We start from the raw sequence: 23,430 nt of genomic DNA, 5'->3' as shown, positions 1-23,430 counted from the left end.
CAGCACCGGTAGTCGGGGAGCCAAAAGCAGCTGCGTTTCAGTGCCAATTACTTCCGAGGCAGCTTGAACTCCTTCATAGGCAGCTAAGATTTCCTTCTCTGTTGGAGTGTAGTTGGCTTCGGACCCTCTGTAGCTTTGGCTCCAGAATCACAGTGGTCAGCCCTGAGTCTCCCCAGGCACCTTTCTGCCAAAGGCTCCAGGACAGGCCATTGTTCCCGGCTGCTGAGTAGAGCACATTCTTCATGTCTGGTCCTGCCCTCCCTGGGCCAAGGGCTACCACATGAGCAATCTCCTGCTTGATCTGGGCAAAGGCTTGTTGCTGTTCAGGGCCCCAGTGGAAATCATTCTTCTTGCGGGTGACCAGGTAAAGAGGGCTCACAATCTGGCTGTACTCAGGAATGTGCATTCTCCAAAAGCCTATGGCACCTAGGAAAGCTTGTGTCTCCTTCTTGTTGGTAGGTGAAGACATTGCAGTGATCTTGTTGATTACTTCTGTGGGGATCTGGCAACGTCCATCTTGCCACTTGACTCCCAGAAACTGGATTTCTTGAGCCGGTCCCTTAACCTTACTTCGCTTAATGGCAAAACCAGCTTTCAGCAGAATCTGGATGATCTTCTCTCCTTTCTCAAAGACCTGCTGTATTCCCCCATACAATGGTGTCGTCAATGTACTGTAAATGTTCAGTAGCCTCACCTTTTTCCAGTGTAGTCTGGATCAGTCCATGGCAGATGGTGGGACTGTGTTTCCACCCCTGGGGCAGTCGGTTCCAGGTGTACTGTATGCCCTTCCAGGTGAAGGCAAACTGGGCCCTGCACTCTGCTGCCAAAGGAATGGAGAAGAAGGCATTGGCAATATCAATGGTCGCATACCACTTTGCTGCCTTGGACTCCAGCTCGTACTGAAGCTCCAACGTGTCTGGCACAGCAGCACTTAGTGGTGGGGTGACTTCATTCAGAGCACAGTAATCCACAGTCAGTCTCCATTCTCCACTGGACTTACACACTGGCCATAGAGGGCTGTTGAAAGGTGAATGAGCCTTGCTGACCATCCCTTGGCTCTCCAGTTTACGAATCATCTCATGGATAGGAATCACAGAGTCTCTGTCGGTGCGGTATTGCCGTTGGTGTACTGTTGTTGTGGCGATTGGTACCTGTTGTTCTTCAACTCTCAGTAGTCCCACAGCACAGGAGTTGTCTGAGAGACCAGGCAAGGTACTCAGTTGTCTGATGTCTTCTGTCTCCACAGCAGCTATCCCAAAAGCCCAGCAATATCCTTTTGGATCTTTGAAGTATCCATTTCTGAGATAGTCTATGCCGAGGATGCATGGGGCCTCTGGGCCAGTCACGATGGGGTGTTTTTGCCACCCTTCCCGGTTAAACTCACTTCGGCCTCCAATACAGTCAGCTGCTGGGACCCTCCTGTCACTCCAGAAATAGAAATGGATTCTGTTCCTACATACCTTGATGGCATCAGGGTACATTGGGCACCAGTGTCAACCAAAGCCGTATATTTTTGTGGGTCAGATGTGCCAGGCCATCGGATCTACACAGTCCAATAGATCCGATTGTCCCTTTCCTCTACCTGGCTAGAGGCAGGGCCCCCCTATTCCTGGTCATGGTACACGTTGCTTTCTTCCTGTAAATATGTTCCTGAGGTCCCTTCAAGTGGATCAGTCATATCATCCTTCCTGTACCATCTGGAGTTCTGTGCCTGAGAGACTGGAGCAGCATTGACTCTAGATGAGCTCCTTGTGGTGTCTCTCTCTTCAGTTCATGTACCCAGGCTGCTAAGGAGGAGGTAGGTTTTCCATCCCACTTCCTCATGTCTTCTCCATGCTCCCGAAGAAAAGACCAGAGGTTACCCCGTGGAGTGTATCCTCTCTCCCTGGCTGGTGGATGCCTGTTCCTAATGGCAGAGACTCTTGTTCGTTCTGGCGAGATGTAGTAAATTTCTTCCTTAAGTTCCTTTTTCAGTTTCTGATGGCCCTCTTCAATCAAACTCCAGACTTGCTCAGCCAGCCTTGTTTCCATGGATGAGACATGGGTACGAAATGGGGCAGTGACAGTATCCTCGTAAATTCTTAGTTTATTGACCAAGACGCCCACCTTGTCGTCGCCTTCCTTCCATTGCAGCATTGCCAGGTAACGGGAGTACATCTCTGGTCCAAGCCGTGAGAATCTCAACCACATCTGCAATGTGCACTGGACATCATCGGGGCTTTTAGGAAATCTTTTGTCTTCTGAGAAATGATCTCCAGCACAGCCAATTCCTTCAGGCATCAGATACCTTGTTCCATTGTGCTCCATTTTCCTTGGTGTGCCTGGAGATCTTCTTTACAAAGGTATCTGTCCCTCACACTTGTTAGTGGTCGCCGCCAGAGGCTGAGAGTTTGTTGGGTTCTCCCAATCCCCTGGTCAATGACCACATCCCGAGACAGCGATCCCAGTTGCCTGGCCTCACTTCCATCCAGAATAGTGTCATTGGCTGTGGCATCCCAGATGTGGAGCAGCCAGGTCAGGATGGACTCGTTTGTCTGGCGGGTGAATTCCCTCCGCAGGTCACGCAGTTCACCCAGGGATAGAGAGCGGGTGATGATCTCTGGCTCTGTCTCTTCTGCTGGGTGTGAAGGTCCTGCCACATCCTCATCAGTCACTATGCGGACTGATTTGCTCTTTGATTTCTTCTTCTGAACAGGGGAAACTGCCACTGGTTTAGGTTGTTCTGCTTCGGTGACAGTTTGTGTGGAGATGCTGATGGCAGCTTTGGTTTCTTTCTCCTCTGTGACAGCTTGTGTAGACACTGGCACTGTTGCTTTGTTTTTGGTTCCTTTCTCCTCTGTGACAGTCTGCGTAGATGCGGTTCCTGTTTTCTCTGTGACAGTTTGTGTAGACACGGATGCCGTTGTTTTGCATTTGTTTCTTTTTTCCTCTTCCTCAAGGACACGCTCTACCACCCCATGTAGTGTTTGATTTCTAAGCATGGTGCAGGCTGTGCAGAGAAGACAAAGCAGAACTAACAACAATATTATGCTGTCCTTGGCACTTAGAGAGAACTCAATACTTTCAAAAACTGCTGTGCCAGGCCTAAAAGACTGGAAAAAATCATTCTTTACCCCTCCCCACAGGGGCTGGGTGCGATTGTTGAGAGCTGAGATGTAGCATTCTGGACCAGGACAAGAACACAAAATAGAGTATATATTCCAAATTATGCTCGTTGCCTCAGAGGTTATCATACAGTAAACATAATAGACCAATAAAGCAATTTTGGTACCATACCCTGGTCTATACATGAGCATTAAGACTGGCAAATACTGCCCCATGTGCGGGAAAATGTAGAGAGCTAGGTATAAGATACATGAAAGCATGCTGAGCATCATAGCGGACAGTTGTTTTTTTTCTCACTACAAAATTATAATTCTGACTTTTCTCAGTACCTCCTTGCCCCATGTTGGGCACCAAAAAATATGTGCTGGCTTGAAGGCAAAACCAGTGAGAGACTCAAAGTCAGAAAAAAACAATTTAATAGGAGAGGAAAAAAAAGGTAAAATAAAATAAAATAAAATAAAGTGCATGCAATAGTACAAAAGGTCACTGACAGAGTCAGAATACAACTTGACACTGTGGTGGTAGCAGTCTAGATGAAGTGGCCTTGTTGAAGCAGTGTTCCCGCAGAAAGGTGTGGTAGCTCTTGTCCTCTGGGAATCCAGTGGGTAAGGCTGCCTGTGCTGTCCCAAATCTCAGATTATATCCAGGTGAGAATGCTTGGCTCCTTCCCCTGGGCAGAGCATCTCACAATGGGCTGATCTCATTTTATCAGTCTTGCAATGGGTCATTGATTGCCCATGAAACAGAGATAGCTCCTGGAGGGAGTTATCTATGAGTCATGCAGCAGGGCATTGATGGCCCATTAACAGAAGATAGTCTGGAGGCGGGGGACAAGAGAAACACCGCCCAACCTAGTTTCAACAGCTTATGTAGATGGTGACAGAATACATACTTTGGGCACATCTTACATTGTAACCTAGGACAAAATCTCGTACCTGAACCTTCGCTCAAGGCTGATGCGTCTTGTCCAAATCCTGTAACAAAAGATGGTTTAAAATGACAGGATTATTTGAATTCTGCGGCACTGTAAGGTGATTGATTGTACACAAAGATTTTCCCAATCGACTGTGCGGGGTTTCACCCTGCATTCCCCGTTTTTGTTTTTCAAGAACCCACTTTAAGGTACCATGAGTGCATTCAACGATAGCTTAACCAGTCGGAGAATGAGGGATACCAAACTTGTGTGAAACACCCCACAACTGCATGAACTCCTGCACCTTCTGTGAGGGGTAAGCAGGACCATTGTCAGTCTTCACAGTAGAAGGTATGCCTAAAACGGCAAAAGCCTGCCTCCAATGGGCAATGACATCGCAAGATTTTTCTCCAGTATGAGCAGAGGCCCACATAGCAGAAGAGAAAGTGTCAACAGACATGTGCACCTATTTAAGTTGGCCAAATTTGGCAATTTGGGTGACATCTGTCTGCCAAATCTGCAAGGCCTCAGGCCTGTGGGGTTTACCCCTGCCAGTAAAGGCACAGCAAGTATGTGACAGTCGTCACAAGAATTGACAATGTCACGAGCCTCAGTTAGGGTCAACTGAAACTGTTTTTGCAAAGTATGTGCATTCTGATGAAAGAATTCATGCAATGCCTTGGCTTGCACAAGTTTATCAGGCTGAGGTGCTATCCACACTGGATTAGCCAACTTGTCAGCCCTGGAATTACCTTCTGCTATGAAACCTGGCAGATTGGTCCCAATCTGCACCCCCGAAGCTGCCAGTACATCCTGCCCCCAGAGGTTGGCAATAGCCTCAGTGACATAAGGCCGAACGATAGCCGACTGTCCCTCTGAGTTTGCCATTAGCACAGGCTGCTGGCTCACAAAGCATTGCACTGTTCCACCCAACCCTGTGATGGGCAACTCCACAGGATCTTGAGGCCACTACGGAGGCCACTCAGAAAAGGAGAGGATGGTCAAATCCACGCCCGTGTCAATCAGGCCTCGAAGGTGAATTTCATTAGGGGTGGCATTAGGAGGCACAGAGTACACTGCATTTTGGGACATCTGTCAGACAGGACTGCAGTCCAGCGAGCTTTATGCAGCCCGGTAGATCTGAAGCAGCCGTCTCCTCGATGCTGATCCTCTGTCCTAGAAACAGACTTAAAAGGCACAGGTTGAGCAATGTGAGTTTTCGTGGGGATAGTGACGGGGGGTGGGTGTTGCACAAATTTGTCCCGTAAAATCTGCATCAATAAGTCCTAGATACACAATGATACCCTGAAGGGTGGCACCAGACTTACCTATGAGGAAGGCACTTTTGTGCTCACCCAGGGGTCCAAAGGCATCCAGGGGAACTTTGTGTACCTTGCAAGAGTCTAAGATGACTGTTGCTGCCGTGCGGACACCAACTCCGGCTGAGCCATGGGTGCTGGCTGCAAGCTGGCTAAGCAGGCCTGCCTCGGCATCGGGACCTGGGGAAGTTTTTGTGTCCACGTGCATTTCCCCTGGGTGCTTGGCTTCCCGTTTCCCGAACTTGGCAAAGGCTGATCATTGGCATGGAGTTTTGCTGTACAAGCCTCTGCATAGTGGTTTGGCTTTCCACACCGACCATACAAAAACAAGGGAGTTTTTCCTTTCTGTCTTTGTTTTCCCTGCTTTTTTCTGGCTTGTGCATTCACCTGTTTCTGCTGTCTGCTCTTCGGCCTTTTCCAGGATGACTGTAAAGTCATGGCCAAGGCAGCCATCTTATAGTCTGTGGTGCCTACATTAGTACAAGCTTGGATTATGTCTGGTAAGGAAGGATCCCCAGGGAGGGCCTCAATAAGCTTCCTGCAATCTGCATTGGAGTTGCTTTTTGCAAGCTGTTTGAGCAAGAGAGCTCTCAAATTTTCATCTTCTACCTCCTTCTCCAAAGATGCAGAGAGCTTTTCAACAAACTGCCAAAAAGGCTCTTTTGATCCTTGGACTATAATCACAAACCTCTGTTTTGGAGCAGCTAGTTCTATGGTTTTTACCAGTGCTGACATGCCTGTTTTCTGGCATTGGTCCAGCACATGAGGATTCCAGGTAGCCTGAAAATCAGGGTTAGCAAAATTGCCTGTGCCTGTCAACTGATCTCTTCCAAACCCATACTTGGGGTCCTGCAGAAACAATTGACTATTCTGTGCTGCTACCCTTATAGCCACTCCAGTTAGCTTTGAAAACTTCAAGCTGGACAGGTTGAAACAACACCTGAGCCAGGTGTCTGATACCATATATTGCTAACAGGTCAGCATTGATGACTCTAATCATCTGCATTACCTCAGAAGAACCCAGACCATATTTAGCCACCTTATCTCAAAGGTCCGTCACAGGTTTCCACAATATGACGTGGTGAGTGTCAGGTTGTTCTGAACAAGGAAAAGCCTGGATACCTCCTTGCAAGGTGACAGTATTCCTTCGGCCCAGCTCCACAGATGTCACAGGAGCAGGGACAGACATCTGACTGGCGTCCACATCCATAGCACCAGATACCATGTTCCCTCTGGTACCTGCAAAGCCAGGAGGACTACCTCCAGACCCCACAAGATGGTCTACCATGTCCCAGTCCCCCATTTGCAAAGCTTTGGCTTTCACTTCATCCCAAAAATGCTTGGGGTTCCTGGGGCGAACTGTAACTTGGCATGGAGGAAGCGCCCAATGACTGCTCGAAGAGAGACCACCGATTCAGGGTGCTCTGCTCCGACTAAATGCCTGTCCCAGGAGAGCTGTGTCACCACCCGACCCAAAGGTGAATATTGAAGGGACTGCAGATGTGGCAGTCCTGGGACCACCGGGGGATTGGGGATGCGGGGCCGCGGCAGCAGCCTTATGAGCTGGCGGGGTTTGCAGATGGTCATAGGGTTTGGATTTAATCAGTAGCATTATAGAATTTTTCAGGTTAAAATTGTTTAAAAGCAACATTTTCTTTCTAGAATTTTATGCATGTATATGAATAGTGGTATTAGCACTTCTGCCGAGCCATTTTTGCAGTACCAGAGAAAACCATGGATTTACCAGAAAGAAAAGGTGTTTAAGACCTGTGTTACAGCTGGGGATATAAAGAAAATGTTGGGGATATGCAGCCCCAGAGAGGCCTGAAGGGAAAGAGTGAGAGGGGAAGGGGTTGTAGAGAGGAGAGTGGCAAAGAGCAGTCATCACACAAACACTACCTCTCCCCGGGGTAACTATGCACGACCTGCAGTGAAACAGGAGACTAGGACAGAAGCAGGAGAGATATTCGGCTAATGCAGAGCATGAGGAATGAAAGGTGTCTCTTAAAGTGTTTAAATACCTTCTCTCTTTTTTCCACCCAATACCTGAATCAGTGATCAGTATCTGGTGCTAACTGGGAGTAAATAAAGTAAAAATCCCCTGAGTTGAGAATGCTTTACCTGAAAAAGGACAAAGAGAAAAAAACCCCCACAAAACGCAAAAAAAAAAAAAAAAAAAAGCCCAAACCCAAAACAACACAACACAAAACCCCCAAACCCAGTTATCTCCCCTCTTTGCAATTCCAGGAAATTCAAAATTGCCTCCCCACACCTTTTTATTAATCCTAGCAATGGGCTGGTTTCTCAGAGGCTCACAGGGTGGGTACCTACCAGCAGTTACCCTCCCATCTCCCACTTGTGCAGCTGTGCCCTTCACTGTCCTGCTGCACCACATGTTCACTCTTTTAATCTCATTTGCTATCAGGTCTGAAATCCACATGTTTTTCTCCTGTTTCCATTTGTATGCCTCCCTCTGCTGTTTGTTTTTTAATTCTAGACTTCACAGTTGTATCGTTTGTATGAAATGCAGCAGTTCAGAACACATTCTCCCCACAAGCTTTTCTGAGGTTTGCTGGGAAAGAAGCAGGTGGTTTTAGTCATATTCACAGTTATACTATAATGATCACTCCATTGACTTTACAGAACCCCACCAATGGAGGCAGGATTGAATTCAGAATCACTACAATTTATTAAAAGTAATCATCTAGGTTTAGACTCAGCCATTTTTTAGTTATGAGAAGAATTATTTAATGGAGCTATTTGTTAAGTTAAAATTTTAATGAAAACAAATAAAACCTTGAAACTATGTTTTTTGGTTTTCAGGATGCAGTAGCTTGAATCCACACCCATTCCCTCTGGTGAAGCTCATTAGGAAGAGGTAGATTCATTTCTGTAGTATAAAATACCACAGTGCAGAATCAGGTCAGAAATGCACACTGGAGAATAATGTATTAAAGTGTCCAATTGCAGTGTTTTTTTCACTCGTATGTGTTCATGGATATTGAAGAAAACTTACACTGGGTGAATGCTTTCCTTCAGCAAATAAATGCTGTAGACTGGATACGCTTCATTAACTTTCACATTTATTTCAATAAAGTACATAGAATTAAGGATACTATTCTATTACCTTTAGCCATTTTCTAAAACCCACAGGAGCCACTGTTAGCTTTTCCATTTTTCAAAACAGAAAATTAAAATGCAATATATATTATATTCCCAGTTTACAGATGTTGCATGTAGACTGTATCCTTGCACTTACTAGAGGTACTACCAAATTTAAAATATATCACATTGACTTTGTCCCATTCAGAAAATTTCTTGGGCAGAGAAAAGGAGGGTAATTCCACATGATTTGTTCTGATTTATTAGTGCCAGCTGTTACTCATAACCTTATCTTCTAGGGGTTACATATAGATAACCTATCCTGGGCTATTTCTAGGAAGGGAAAAGGGGCATAAGTGTATTTTCCTTGGTTGTTTTCCTCTCCTCTTCCATCCTTTCAAAGCTGGCCACTGTGATTTCCATTTCACAGGCCTCTAGAATTTCCCTCATTATTGATAATGTATATTCTCTTCTGCAAATAAATAAAGGGCTCAGGACTCAGGCTGTTGCTCATGGACAAGTTTCATGACTACTGTACACACACAAATAAAACCTAAGAGGAAAAGACAGCTCAGATATTTCATAAGACAGAAATGCAGAGCAATCTAGACAACTTCCAACTAGATTTGCAGACAGCAAGGCTACAAGCAGAGAGGAATGACAAGAAGTTTCCTGTAGCTGGGGCAATGGTGAGCATATACATAATATTTCATTTGTGATGTTTACGTCTATAAACATAGCTCTCAGCATATCAAGATCAGCCTGTCAAGGACCAGATGTGAGACACTGGCCTTTTATATTAAGAAGATAAGAAAGATATGATGAAGAATGCAAAATAGAATTGCATGACATGGAAAGGACCTAAAATCACATGGGATGCATTACTTTTACATGGTTTTCTCAGCATCAGGCCTTCTTTTGATATAAACAAAGTGTCAGATGACAGAAGAGCTGTGTGGTACATGAGCTGAAAGAGAGAAAATTGCTTGAGCTGCCTTTCCCTGATTAGAAAATGTTTTATAAGCTTCTGACAGGCTGGAAACCATGTAATCACAACACACATTTGCAGAGGTGGATGGAGTCTTGATTCTATTGCCCTACTGCTAAATAAAAATCCAAACAAGACTCTGAGAGATGTCTGTGCTTTACTGAATTAATGAATGCTTGTCTGTGAGAGGAAATCAAATGTGACACTACACTTTCTTTGACAAAATCCCCCAAGCACTGACTATATAACTACCCTGAACAGTAAATATATGTTTTGTTTTCAGTAATGATGGGCTGGAGACCAAGCATTTACAGGCTAACTGAACATAGCTATCTTCCAGGAAAATGAAGGAACTGAGACATGACCAACACTGCTTAAGGTTATGTTGAGGCCTGGAAATAAAATATGTTTTGTGGATTATGCATTGGGGACATACAATAGAAAGAAATAAAAACTACATGCATTAAGGGTATGAATCAAGCTGGCAGTCAAGAGTCAGGAGTGAGGCTTACAGCAAGACTGCATCTACTAAAGACTAATTGCAGTTTTTGCTTCAACTGAGGCATCAATCTCAACAGCTAGTCACAGGGGGACCATATTGGTACCTGTCATGGTCCAGCTGAATGGGCTTGCTTAGCCAGCAAACTAAAATAGATCTGAGAAAAGGGAAGGCCTGGACTCTTTCTGAATTAAACAAACTTTCTTTTTCCAAATGTAGGCTATAGAATGGTATTGCATCCAATACAGAAGAGAGTTATTAAAAAAAAAAAAAAAATGGTGCAAGAATCATCCCAGGGAACAAAAAGACTCACAAAAGGAAAATGAGAAGAGAGCCTTGATAAAAAGCCTGTAATGGAGGGACCAGCAGATACTGCCCACTGACTTGACAAGGGAAGAGAAAGAAACTGCACAGCACAGAGGTCCCTCCCTCCCCCAACAAGTAGGCTCTGTCTGTTGCCATATTCTATTAGCTTTCTGTGAATGGTTGCATTCCTAGTGGAGTCTTCTCACGCTTGTAACATAAACCAGTGTTTGTTTTTCACATTCCTCTCTCATGAGGGACAACAGATTGACTTCTAGCCTGTTCAGTAGGATGGTAACCTTGTTCTCCAATCCCTGGCCATTGTCCAGAATATATACAAGCGAAGTAATCAAAATGAAGTTAGCCTTCTTCTGTCTTGGAGATAGAGCATGAGTATCATTGCTCTTTGTGTCCTCTAGCGACACTCTGTTCTTTTGAAAGACAGGTTTATGACTTTAAGTATATTTATTCCATTCTTTAACTGAGGAAAGCACAACATATCAGCAAGAAATTCCAGGAAAAAAGGTTCAACTTTGAGCATCCTGATCTTAATGTGTGTATGTCCTCCTTACTTCCTAAAAAAATCAGAATGTGGTAAAAGAATTGTGCCAATGGTTTATCCCCAGTGTCATGGGTTAGTACAGTTTGGTTTTTTAGTTATAAAAGAATGTAGAATAATTCTCCAGGTCAGGACCTGGGAATTGCTTTGGAGGAGACAGAGACGTATCAGAGAGTTAGTTGAAATATTGGCATCTATTCTGACTACTGAAATTGTTAGCTGTGACTTTGGGAAGTACCATATAAAACCCTGTGAATTTCCTGTAGGTGGGTCCTTTTTCTTCTTTCCTTTGGCCAGAGAGAGGTAACATTGAGTTGGGACTGCTGCTCCCCCATTTTTGGGAGGAGCTGGCCTGAGGCCTGGCCGGATTCCATCAGCTCCCGGGTGAAGGTGGGGGGAAGGAGAGGTTGCTGTTTTACAACAGCTACTTTCTTCAGACTTCTCTGGAGCAAAGAGAGATCTCTGCTGGGCCCTGATAAGAGCTATGGGCACCATTTGGGCTGAAGCCACCTCGATTTACACCGAGGGGTGGGCTGAAAAGACATTTATGATCCTGCCTGTATTTTTTTTGTGATTCCACACTGCCTAAGTGCTCTGATCTCTGATGTTTCTGTGAGTTCTTCCTCCCTCATCAGCTTGGCCTTGAACATCTAACACCACGAGCTACAGAGAGAGAGACAAAAACCCCGAGCAGATTTAACTGTTTCTTAGCAACATGAAGCTTCCAGAGCTTTGCCCTTCTCTGAGAGAGTAAAGAAAGGACAGAGTGAACATAGAGAACAACAGCATGAAGTCAGTAGAGCAAGAGTGAAAAGACTATTGGGACAGAGGGTTGAAGAGTTGGTTGTTCTATTCTTACTTGAGCCATGGAAATGAACTCTATATTTAGATCATTCCTTTAAATCATGGGAAAGATATGCGTTTGGGGAGATAATTGTTTTAATTTGTGTGTAGATTTAAGCAAAAGTGTTTGTGATGAACTAAGTAATATCCTGTAAGATGCTTGAATAGAGATAGAGATGAGAAGACCCCTGCGCCAGTGAAGAAGTGAGAAGATATCTCTGTACCTTGAGGTGAAGAATCCTTTGCTTTGGAGTTATTCACCTTTAAAAAGTGACACCCCAGTATGCAAAAGTTTAAGACCCATGACCCATAAGCAGCTTGGGAAACTGCTCCTGGGAGGGTCACAAAGGCAGGTTTCTCCGGGTGGTTGTTTTTGTGACTGTTTAAAACCCTCAAGAGAACTGTTCTAAGTTGTCAGTGGGAATCCGTGACTCTAAAAGATACTCTTCCCCTAATGAATTGATGGAAGACTATTGTCAGATAGTAAAACTGCCTGAAAATTACAAGTTTTGTCTCATTATGTTGTTTTGTAAGAAAGTGAACAGTTTGTAAGGGGAGGGAAGGGTGTTTTTGAAGTTTCATTCCATTTTAGGGTTTTTTTCCAACTTTTTTTTCTTTTCTATTCTTTTAGTGTATGTTAGTAAACTATTTGTTCATTTTAAAGTTAAGCCTGCTTTGTTTTTCTCCTGGTCTCTCTCCCACAGAAAGAGCAAGTACCAAGACCAAAATTTAGTGAACGTAAACCCACTACATTAATTAGTGTTTCTGCCTAGTTTGAAATTAAAACTATGACACCCAGTCAACATCTTGGCCCCATGCAACTGCTCACTCACACATCCCACACCCCCTCTGTGGGATGGGGAAAGAATCCAAAAGGTGAAAATAAGAAAACTTGTGGATAGATGTAGTATTTCCCCACAAGACTAGATGACCGCCAATGGCAAAAGTAAAAGAGTCTGCTCTCTGGCTTCGGGTGGGATATTACAGCTTTTATTCTTGAGTCCTGCCCTGTTTGGCTGGAGCCTGTCCTGATGACTCGCCGATGCCAGAGAGAGCTCACCGCACCCCTGTCAGGCCTTTTCCCCCAGGGGGCAGGAACCAGAGGCACCACCCAATCAGGGAGAAGTGGAAAGGGGAACAGAGCTGGGTTACATTTCAGTGTGGGAGATGGGCACTGCTGGGCAAGGACAGATCGTAGGACAGATACACAGAAAAAACATTACAAATCCGATGAAATATAAACCAAATTAATGCATTACAACAGGTAGAGATAAAGAGATTTTAATAGGGAAAACAAAAGCCACGCATATAAGCAGAGCAAAATAAGGAATTCATTCATTACTTCCCAGCAGCAGGCAGAAAGAACTGACATTCCGTACAATGTGAATGTTTTACGTCCTTCATGTTTACCATTTAGTGCAAGAGTTGATGCATTGCTGTTTTCTATTTCTTCACAATACCAAAGCTAATACAAAGAGTTCTGAGAAAACTGACTGCAGAAGTGTGTAAGCTAAGTGACAGGTGAAACAGGTGCATTAGGTCTCCTTGCTGGAAGAACTCCCTCTCAACAGGATTATTGGATTAAAATCCTACTGATACAGCTAAATATAATCCTATCAAGCTCAGTTCACTGTACAGGAGAAACGTAAAGTTCTCTGCATGAAAGTTGGAGGCTAAAAACAGACACATGGGGGGAAGGAGCTTCTCCGAGACAGAAGAGGAGCTGATACAGCAGATATTTAAAGAGGACTTGTCAGACAAGAGCATACTGAAAACTGTATAAATGACAAACCAGATCAGGGCTAAGAATACTTGAACTGGTGATGCAAAAGAATAAAAATATGCGGGTACTTGAAAAATGCCTGCATTGAATTAAAAATCCTGTAACATCTTGTCCTAAATAACTAAATATAATGCAGAAAATCAGGACTGACATATCTCATAGAGACAAGCTTAGATCTAAAGGAGGGAGGAACATTCTGCAGTGTCAAGGTCTGTGACAGAATGACTAGTTCTGCATCTAATAAAATAAAAGTGTGATCTAACTGTGGAAAACTAAGTTTGACTTCTTTTATGTTAGCGCTGTGGATGGGTGGGGTGGATTACTGCAGCAAAAGTAATTTCCTAAGGATAGCATTCGTAACTGTGAAGAAATTGAAGACTTTGAGAATTACTGTACTGTACTGTAAATAAGACTTCAGATACCTGCCATACAGCTTTTAGAATCAAAGTGGAAATATTTTAATCTCATTTTTAATCAGCATAAATGTTCTGACTTTAAATGAGATACCAAAATTGTTAGCAATGTCAGTGATTTTAAAGCTTCAAAACATTTGTTCTAAACCAACTGTGCATTACCAAACTCAATGATAAAAAGGCTACTACAAAACATTTTTTCCTACCATGTACAATGTACTTACCACACAATAATAATCCTTTCTAATTTTAATTAAAATTCTAATTTCAGAATGCAGATAATTGCTCTAAAACACAAAGCTATGCAGTGAGGCCACAAGGGCTCAGAGGCCACAGAGCTCATGGCCCTATCAGCAGCTCTCCCACAGAGGAGGGACCCAAAACAGAGCTTCCTTCCATCAGAATATACTAAAACCACTCTAAGTGAGCATTTACCTACAAAGTTTTTCACTTCTCTGCCAAACCCCTGCTGCTTGTTAATTAAAACCAAATTTTGATAATTAGAACAATGGTCCCAATTTTAACTCTTACTAAAAGTGATTTTTTTTTTTTTTTTTTTTTTTTAAGCTGAGAACAAAAGCCTCTGTTCTCTTTGACAGATATTGGAAGCTGAAACTTCCAGGAAGTGCAAGGAAGACAGCTTCCCTGAAAACATAAAATTGCTGTGTTTTTTCTCTAAATATTTTTAGTACAGTATTTCTGGGTTTTTGGTTTTGGGGGTTTTTTTCCATTTTTGTTAATTTTCCCCATGTTGTCAGAGTTCCCTACAACTGTAGATGTAGTGGGAAACTACTATCCACTTCAGAGAAACCAAAAAATAAAGTGAGTGTGTGCAGGAGTCTCCTTTGCCAGGACTGCAGAACTCTCACATTACTTCAGACTGAGAGGAATGAGATTTGTCTTTACAAGCAAGCCCTGAGTTTGCTGGTAGATAAAATTAACACTGAGAGATAAGAGAAACAATGGGAAGGATTCTACTGATTGATGAATGGAAAAGAAGATAGTTGCCTTTACAAACAAACCATAAGTTTGTTTTTAAATGAAATTGAATATTGAAAGATGAAAGCAACAATGGGGAAAACCCATAAATCCCATAAAAATTAAAAATTAGCGGGGGGGTTATACCTTAAAAGGGGAATCTTAGGCATTTTGGGAAGTCTGTACCTCTCAAGTACCTCAGCCAATGGGGACAGAGAGAGGGAAATGCGGCTGGGAAATTAGGATAAAAAGGAGGCTGCGTCCTCCGAAAAACTGAGAGACCCCAGGGGAAATGCCCCATGGCCTCTCCCTTTATTCAAATAAAGTAAAAGGACTCCTCTGTCTCCTTTTTGGTGTTTGTAGATTAATTTTCCTAACAAGACTGAAGTTGCTTTTAGCCTTTCTCTGTTTTCCTTTACCAGTAAAGCCCCATGTGGCGTATGTTAACACTAGATAATAAGAAAACACCCAGCAGGATTACAATGAATATCCTCTAGTGACTCTGCAAGCGTGTTATCTGAGATTAATGCAAATTTTATCTTCTTTTTGAACAGAGCTTGTTTGTGTTCCTATAGCATCTCACCAGCTCTAATCATATACTTATCAGAATCAAAGATGTGCACAACCACAGAACAAAACACTCAGCCTTTTTGTTGTTCACCTTCAACTCAGAAGTATTTTATCTTGTTTTCTGAGAACAGATTCACTTGGGAACTAACCCTGAGATGGTGGCACTGCCAGAAACTCCCACAATTCAGGTGGAAGTTGTTCTTCCTGTGGCTTAGCTTCATGTCTAGCGCACAGCTCTTCTGTCACAATTTCACCCCTTCTTTCACAAGAGTTGAGTCAGAAAGGAGCAGCTGTGGGTAGCTGAGGTGAAAAGCTTGCTTCACTATATTATTGCAAATTTTATCCTCTAAGGAAAAAAGGGACCAGATGAACTCTTTGTGGTCCTGAGTGCACTAATAAGCCCTAATGGCTCTAAGCAGCCCCATCTGCAACTTCCTTATACCCATAGGCCCAACAGGTCCATTTAATCCCAGGCCTGGGCCCTTACACCTTACTTGAGCTGTGTTAGAAGAGTATGAAGTCTGTGAGACAGTAAGTCTTGATTCAAGCTTCAACCTCTGGCCTGACTTCCTGGCTTGACATCAGCCTGCTCTCACTGCCTTGGTGGTGGCTGGACCTCATCTTAAACACAACTAAGCGATTTTGCTCCTGGCTTCACCTTGTATCTCTCTCTTCATTGTGATGTTGTCTTATGATCTGGGCTTCTGGCTGACTGTGCCTGTCTCTAGGTTTGTCTGGCTCAACTGAATGTGAGAGTGAGTCCTGGATGGTGAGGTACCTGCCCTGACAGCTATGTTACCAATTGTGGCTTCCCACTCACCTTTTCCTTAGGAAATAGTCCTGTTTTTTGCCATTCCCTGACAGCCTCAAACTTCAGGTCCTCCTTTAAGTTACTTGAATCCCTGCTATTTTAAATGGGTTGGAAATATGCCATGATTAAATGCCTATGTCAAAGATGGAAAGCAGCTTTTCCCCTTTCATGGAGTAGTTTTCACATCCTTTTTCTGATCCTCAAATTAACAGGATTGGTGATTCTGGTGTTTCTACAGGAAAAAATAGATAATTCTTTTATTCTACTAGTTGTGGGCTTCCTGCTTGTTTACTCCTGGTCACAGATGTATACAGTGCAGGCAAATGTTTTCTCTTGTCCAGAGCAACCCACTCTGGGATCTCCAACTAAGAAGGATCTGGACCTGCTGAAAAAAGTTCAGAGGACGGCCATGAAGAGGGTCAGAGGCACACCTCTTATGAGGCTGTGAGAGCTGGGGCTGTTTAGCACAGCAAATAGAAGGCTCCAGAGACCTTATGGCATTTTACAGTACCTAAAGGGGACCAACAAGAAAGCAGGGAAAAGACTTTTCACAAGACTGTGTAGTGTTAGGATAAAGGGGAATGTATTTAAACTGAATGAGGGCAGAATCAGACTAGATATAATGAAGAAATTGCTTACAATGAATGGTGGTAAAAGACTGGAACAGGTTGTCCAGAGAGGTGGCTGATGTCTCATCCATGTAAGCATTCAAGACCATGTTGGATGGTCCCTGTGAGCAACCTGGTCTAGGTGGAAGTATCCCTGTACTTGGCAGGGAGTTTGGACTAGATGACCTTTAAAGGTCAACCTAAACCATCTCTGATTCTCTCTATTTGTGGTGATAGTTAAGTGTTTTTTCCACCTGACAATCATAAGGTATGAGGTGCAAACTCCCATTGCTCATCAGTTCTCTGCGTCCTCAGGTCTGAAACTGTGATACTTTAAGGGCATTTCACCCCCATTTTCCCTATAAGAGATCCTTTAATGAAAAATACGAGACATAATTCAGCATTGTGTAACCTATGAAAGCATCAGCACGCATATGATTCAGTGTAAGCCCTGTAAGGAGGGGCCTGAGTTCTCCATAAACTCTTGCTACTCTGGTGTGCTGTCAGCCTCCCCCTTCTATCTCAGTCAAGAATACAAGAATTCTATAAAGCTAGGAAAGAACTCTGAGGAATAAGTAACAAGAGTTTATCAGTGCCCCCCAGGAGAAGCAAAAACTGTAGTGTGGATTCACTGGCATACTCACTCAGCTGCACACAAAAGCCTGATATCACATACTGTGTATATCTGGAACTGTGACCCCTCCACAGAGGTTTAGTTTAACTTGAAGAATTCCATGTTTTTATAGAACTCTCAAAGTGTTAAAGTATGAAATATGGTGTCCTTAAAAACAGCTTTTAAAGCATTGCTGTCTCACAAGGCAAGATATAAATGAGTCATGAATTGCACACGCATGCAGGACTGCAGGAAAGCTAGACTTGCTCTGTTCTGTAGACTGCAACTACCCTTGTGAATTAAAGCTCCACAGTAAGAAAGCCTCTCATCAGTAGCTCTCAAGTAAGAAAGTAGCTCTCATCAGAGTGAATTATCTCATTCCAGAGCCTTCCTTTGGGAAGAAGTATTGTTTAATTATAAAAAGATTTGTACAAAGAAGCTTCAGTTTTGTTTTCATCATTAGATATATTCTCTGCAATATTCAACATTTTATACCTCATTGCGGAGAAGAAAAAGCAATCTTCCACAGCCAGAAATACATACACATCTTCCTACACAAACATTATAAAGTACTGAGGAAAGAATAGTCAGCCTGTTAATTAACTCTGATTCCAAGGACCAGACTGAAAAGATTGTGAGTGGAACATTAGCCCAAGATAATGGACTCCTAGTCACACTGCCACATAATTGAGATATAGCAGATGATTTTATGAAAATTGGATGGAGCAAAAAGACTTATTTTTGGAGCTGGGAACATTAATCCTGTGTCAGCTCTTCTGCGTCATTCGTTGGGGGTCAGTGTTGAAGGTGCAAGATATCTTCTGAATGTACTGACAGTACTTTCCCTTGAAGTAAGTGAAGATGCTCTGCATTTTGCAACTGTTTTCAGTGCTGTCAACTGGCAGCTGATAACAACGTGAGGTACACACTGATGTTACTTGAAATACAGTAATATATGCAAGTTGCTCATGGTGGTTCTTATTACCGAGGACGTGTTTAAAAGTGCTAAGAGGAGGCTCGGGGTAACATTATTGCTCACTTCAACACCCTGAAAGGAGGGTGTAGCCAGGTGAGGGGTCAGTCTCTACTCCCAGGCAGCCAGCAACAAGACCAAAAGCCTTTAAGCTGCAGTAGGAAAGGTTTAAGTCGGACATTAGGAAGGATTTCTTCATAGAAAGGATGATTAGACATGGGAGTGGGCTGGCCAGGGAGGTGGTGGAGCCACCCGTCTGTCCCTGGAGGCTCTTAAGAACAGACTGGATGTGGCACTCAGCGCCGTGGTCTAATTGACGTGGTGGTGTTGGGTCCTGGGTTGGATTCGATGACCTCAGAGGTCTTTCCCAACCTAATTGATTTTGTGATTCTGCGAAGTCATATTTTGAGGCGATAATAACAAAAACCAACCAACCAACCCCCCACCCCTCCCAAGCCCCCCCCCCAAAAACCCCCACCCCCCCAACAACAAAAAAAAAAAAAACACAACCACAACCAAAAAAAAAAAAAAAAAAAAAAAAAGAAAACCCGCAAAAAACCCCAAAAAACCCCAGTGCGGGATTCCTGATGCGATGTTCATCTGAGACCACGTCTCGCAGTTTTTCGGGTATGCTTCAGACCTCATTTTCTTTCCGCTGTTACTGTTTTTCCGCTGCCTAAGTTATCCCGTAACGCCACGCTGGATGATGTTACAGCGCCGGCGTGCCACATATGCCCGGATTTTCCCCGCGTCGTGCGCAGCTCGCGGTTCCCGGTGCAGGAAGCGAGGGCCTTTCTCTCGGCAGCCCCAGGGCCCGGCCTCGGCCCCGCAGCGGCTCCCGCGCCCGTCCGCCCACGCGCAGCTCCGCGGGGCGGGGCCGCCGCCCGCGCCTGCGCGCGCGCGTCCCGCCGCGGCGGATGAGCGGATCAGGCGGCGACCGCGCGGAGCCGCGGCGGCAGCAGCGGGAGCGGGGCGGCGGGAGCGTCCCGTGCCGCGCGGGGCAGCGCAGCCCGCGCCTGCAGGGGACGGGTCCCGGCCGCCGCCCATCCGCGCCTCCCGCCGGACCTGCTGCGGGCGGAGGTGAGGGCAGCGCCGCGGCGAGCCGCGGACGGGAGGCGGGGTGCGCGTCGCGGTTCCGCCCGGGCCCCCGCCGGTGCCGCGCTGCCGTGCGTGCCGCGTCCCCCCGGCTGCCGGGCGGGAGGGGGTTGCCGGGAGCTCCTCGGGGTCTCTGGTAGCGCCGGGCCCGGTGGGTGTTGCCGGGCGCCGGGAGAGCTGGGTCCCGCGGGCGAGGCTGAACGAGCAGCGGCAGCTCGGCGCGGTGTCGGGCCGCCAGCAGGGCTCCGCGGCCGGGGGCTCCGGAGCCGCGGGCCGGCTGTTGCCAGCGCCGTGCGCGCACCCCAGGCCCGCCCGCCCGCCAGCCGCCGTTGGAACCGGTCGCGTTAAATGCAGTTAAAATGTAGCGCCCGTGACTGCCGGTAACCTCCTTCCCCTCGCACCGGGAAAATAATCTTGCGCTGTAGCCGTGCCCTGGGGAGCGAAACCTAGTTACTGTCCCCAGCCCCGTGGCGCTGCCAGCCGCGCTTCTGCATCTCTATTAGCCGGCCTTGCAAATGGCTCGCTTCTAAAGAGCCTGGGCTGCGAGGGGGTTTTGCTTAACGAGCTCGGTGATCGTTCAGATGAGGTTCACGCGGTTGCTTGAAATAGTAGTGTTCTCAAGTTGTGTTTTACTGCAGTGCGCTGTAGAATTCTTCTCCTGAAAGGAGGAAAACCGTCAATTCAGTGTGTCGCTGAAGATGTTTCTAACGTGTTTTGTGCTGCTACTATCCAAAACAGTGTTCGTGGGACTGAGATCAGGATTTAAAAACGCCTTTTAGAAGCAGTTGATTTTCACCTGGCAACTTTCATAACTTCAATCATTTCAGCTTATTCATAGGAAATATAAATCTGTTTGATCTGTTGAGTGTTGAAGTAATCGGGGCCCTGCTGATGCTCGTTAATTATCAACCTCAGGTTTAAAGTTTTGAAAAGACAGGAGTTAGTATGGAGTTGTTAGTCTGCAGTGAACATGATGGGCAGCAACAAAATTGTGTTAAGAGCAGGGTTTCCCTCTTGCCTTTGTCAGCTCTGTTGTTTGGCAAGTGAGAGTTTAGAGTTGATACAGTTCTGGTTTTAAATGATGTGGAAAGTAGGAGAAGAACATAGTTGCATTGTTGGCTAACAAGTAACTGTAGAAGGGACTGGTGGAATTCTCTGTGTGCTGTTTTCTTTTAGAATTCCCTGCAAATTTCTGAGGTAATTTGTCGTTTTAGCCAAGAACTAGTTTTTAGTCAGAACTCTTGAGCTTTGAAGTAATTTGTTTTGTGATTATACAATTTTCCAAAACCTGGCCATAGAGCTCTCATTTACAGATGCTGATTTGACATGTTTACTTCAGAATTGAAACTATTTGGGGGGAAAAGAGATATGTGATTGTGGTCAGTTGTGGATTTTTTTTTTTTTTTTTTTTGGTTGTTGTTTTGTTTTGTTGTAGAATTGTGAAGATCGTAGACTCTTTGAGCTTTGAAAAGACCCTAAAAAACATGTTGTAAGTAAACCAGATTTTTCGAGGCTGATGTAGCTTAGACCTAGCAATACATAATCCTTTTTCTACTTTAATCATGGGTCAGGGAAAGAACTCCTTTTAAGCACGCTGCTTTGTCAAATTAATTAAAAGGTGACTTTTTAGTCAAAAGCTATCCAGCTCGTATCTCTGCTGCATGTGTAAACCCCCAGAGTACCTCAAACTCTGTTCTATAAATGCTTGTTGATGTTTGTTAACTTTTACAACACAAGGAGGAATCTTCTGATGTTGCAGGAAGCAATGTTTTACTCAAACACCTTTTACAGGGAACTGAACTGGGATGGAAAATCTTACTTCTGTGCTCCTGTTCTTTTAAAAGTGTTTGCTATATTATCTCAGGTTTTGCTCCAAAGAGAAATGAAATGCATAAATGAAAGGAAAATAATTTTTGGGGAAGGGAAGTTTATTGAAGATAGCTTATTTTTAGATTGCCTTTTCTTAAATTCTGTTGGAGTGATTGAGAAGAGTCTGAGGCGATGCAGCACTTACTCATTTTCTTTTGTCTGGTCTGCTGTTACACTTTCAAATAAATGGTTGTGCAACCACCTAGTAAAGAAACAATACTTGGTATTCTGTGAAGTTGTGTTCCAGCCTCCTCACCGTCCAGTAAATCTTTGCATAGAACACTCTAGCCAAGTTTTAATGAACTGTGTCGAGTCAGTTATTAGGCTTTCATCTCTTTACTGATTACTGTTTTACCACCTGCTTCTCCACTGCATTTCACACAAATTCTGTTTCCTGAAGCTTGCAGGAGAGTTTTCTAAGGGTCTTTTCTCCCTTCCCCCTTCCTGTGCTGTGTAATTCCTCTTGCTTTAGGCTGTCTGTTAAACAACTTATCTCTTAGTCTCTTGGTCTTCTGTTTCAGAACTGAAAATAAAATTGTTGGAGAATTTACATAACGTTGAATACTTAAAACTTCCCAATGGGCCAAGCAATGTGGTTTGTTTTAGTTCTGTTTGTTCCTTTTTAACGAACGTGCATCAAGCTCTACATTACTGATATTTGTGATTAAACACAAAAGAACAATTTTTATTGTTCAACAAAATGGAGAATTGTGAAGAAAAACAGAAAAAGACCTTCAGTGAAGAAATAGTGATAGCTGTAGAAAACAGCATAGTTTTACCCCCTGCAACTGTGGGTTTTTCTCCAGTCTATGCAATGTAATTAAAGCAGTGCAAACACAGGAGTTGCTGATCCTATTCTCTGAACTGTAATGTGAACATCTTGGTCAGGTACATTGTGTTTCATAATAGACTATGCTGTTAATGAAGTTCTTGCTGCAATGGCAGATTTTGGCAGATGTACAGTTGGGAAGCAGAGGAGCAGTAGCAGAAAGCTTTTTGAGGGAGATATTTGTATAGTCACTGTTTTCACAGGAAGAGTGAAGCAGCCTAGTTCTTTGCCCTAGGCTGTTTGGTGAGTTGGTGTGGAAGTTACAAATACTGCTTCTAAGTGTGAAATGATTCTTTAGATGATTTACCAAGTGAGCTGCCTTTGCTGTTAGCCTCCTTCCCCCCCACCCCCCCCTTTTTTTTTTTTTTTTTTTTTTTTTTTTTTTTTTGTTAGACAGCAGTTATAATTAGCTTCTATTAGAACAAGTGGTTGATGGTACTATAGTTCAGAAATAAATCTCATTTAAGACAGAAGGAATGATGGGCACAGTCTTGGTCATTTGCTTTGTTTAAAAAGCTCCCCAGCCCCACAGAAAACCCTACAGCATCAAAATTTTTTTTTCCCCAAAGCCTTTGATTCATTTTAGAGGACTCTTTCTAAATTTTGCTTGAGCGATTTCTTTTGTTGTTCTCTTGTCTTTTGGATAAAGTTGATATCCTCTGTGTTTAGCTTCAGCTGGTAAATAGTTCCCTTCCTTCCCTCTACTGTCTATGCCCCTCCCACTAATACAAAGTGGAGAGTCATGCTCTGAGTTTAAAGCTGGAGCAATGTGAAGGGCTTTGCAAGGCTCTAGCTTGTTTTGAGAATGTGTGAGCAAACATTGAGACAAGTGTGACTTGCACAAGTTTTCTAGGTGTTAGGAGGTCTAGTAAACCAGAAATAAGAAAAAAAAATAGTTATTGACTTTGAAAAATACTTCATGGTACTGATAACTAGTAGAGGACATATGTTGCTGCTTCCTTGTGGGCTAATTTGGACCCTCGACTTAAAGAATCTGCATTGTTTTAGGGATGTTCTTATGAATTAGCTTCTGATCAAGGAGGTACCTTCTCTGCCTGAGAAATTCCATCAGTTTAGATGCAGTAGAAGCAGCTCTGTGTAGCTTTGTTTTAAACCATATGCTTTTCCAGCTTTTGGGAGGAGCAAATTGCATGCTTTTCTGGTAATTTGTCTCATTTTGGTAATTTCAGACCATCATGGAGCTTGATGTTGTGAGGACTGACATTGGCTATTAAAAGGAAGGCCTATATAGAGTGT

General features: G+C 44.1%; 1 protein-coding gene across 3 annotated transcripts in view; it reads left to right on the top strand.

Moving 5' to 3' along the window:
* The first annotated feature begins 19,345 nt into the window (after positions 1–19,345).
* The window catches only part of OSBPL8 (oxysterol binding protein like 8), an 83,390-nt gene continuing 79,305 nt past the window's right edge, over positions 19,346–23,430 (top strand). For 2 of the 3 annotated variants that reach the window (XM_040061357.2, XM_040061354.2), the window contains exon 1: positions 19,346–19,460. The gene's annotated coding sequence lies outside the window, so the exon portion shown is untranslated. Of the gene's footprint in view, positions 19,461–19,589; positions 19,627–23,430 lie in introns of those variants that run through there. The other variant, XM_040061356.2, reaches the window with a different exon arrangement.

This window comes from Hirundo rustica, chromosome 4 (assembly GCF_015227805.2).
Source record: "Hirundo rustica isolate bHirRus1 chromosome 4, bHirRus1.pri.v3, whole genome shotgun sequence".
NCBI classification, from domain to species: Eukaryota; Metazoa; Chordata; class Aves; order Passeriformes; family Hirundinidae; genus Hirundo; species Hirundo rustica.
The sequence above is the reverse complement of the archived record's forward strand: the minus strand, read 5'-3'. Positions and strand labels throughout refer to the sequence as shown.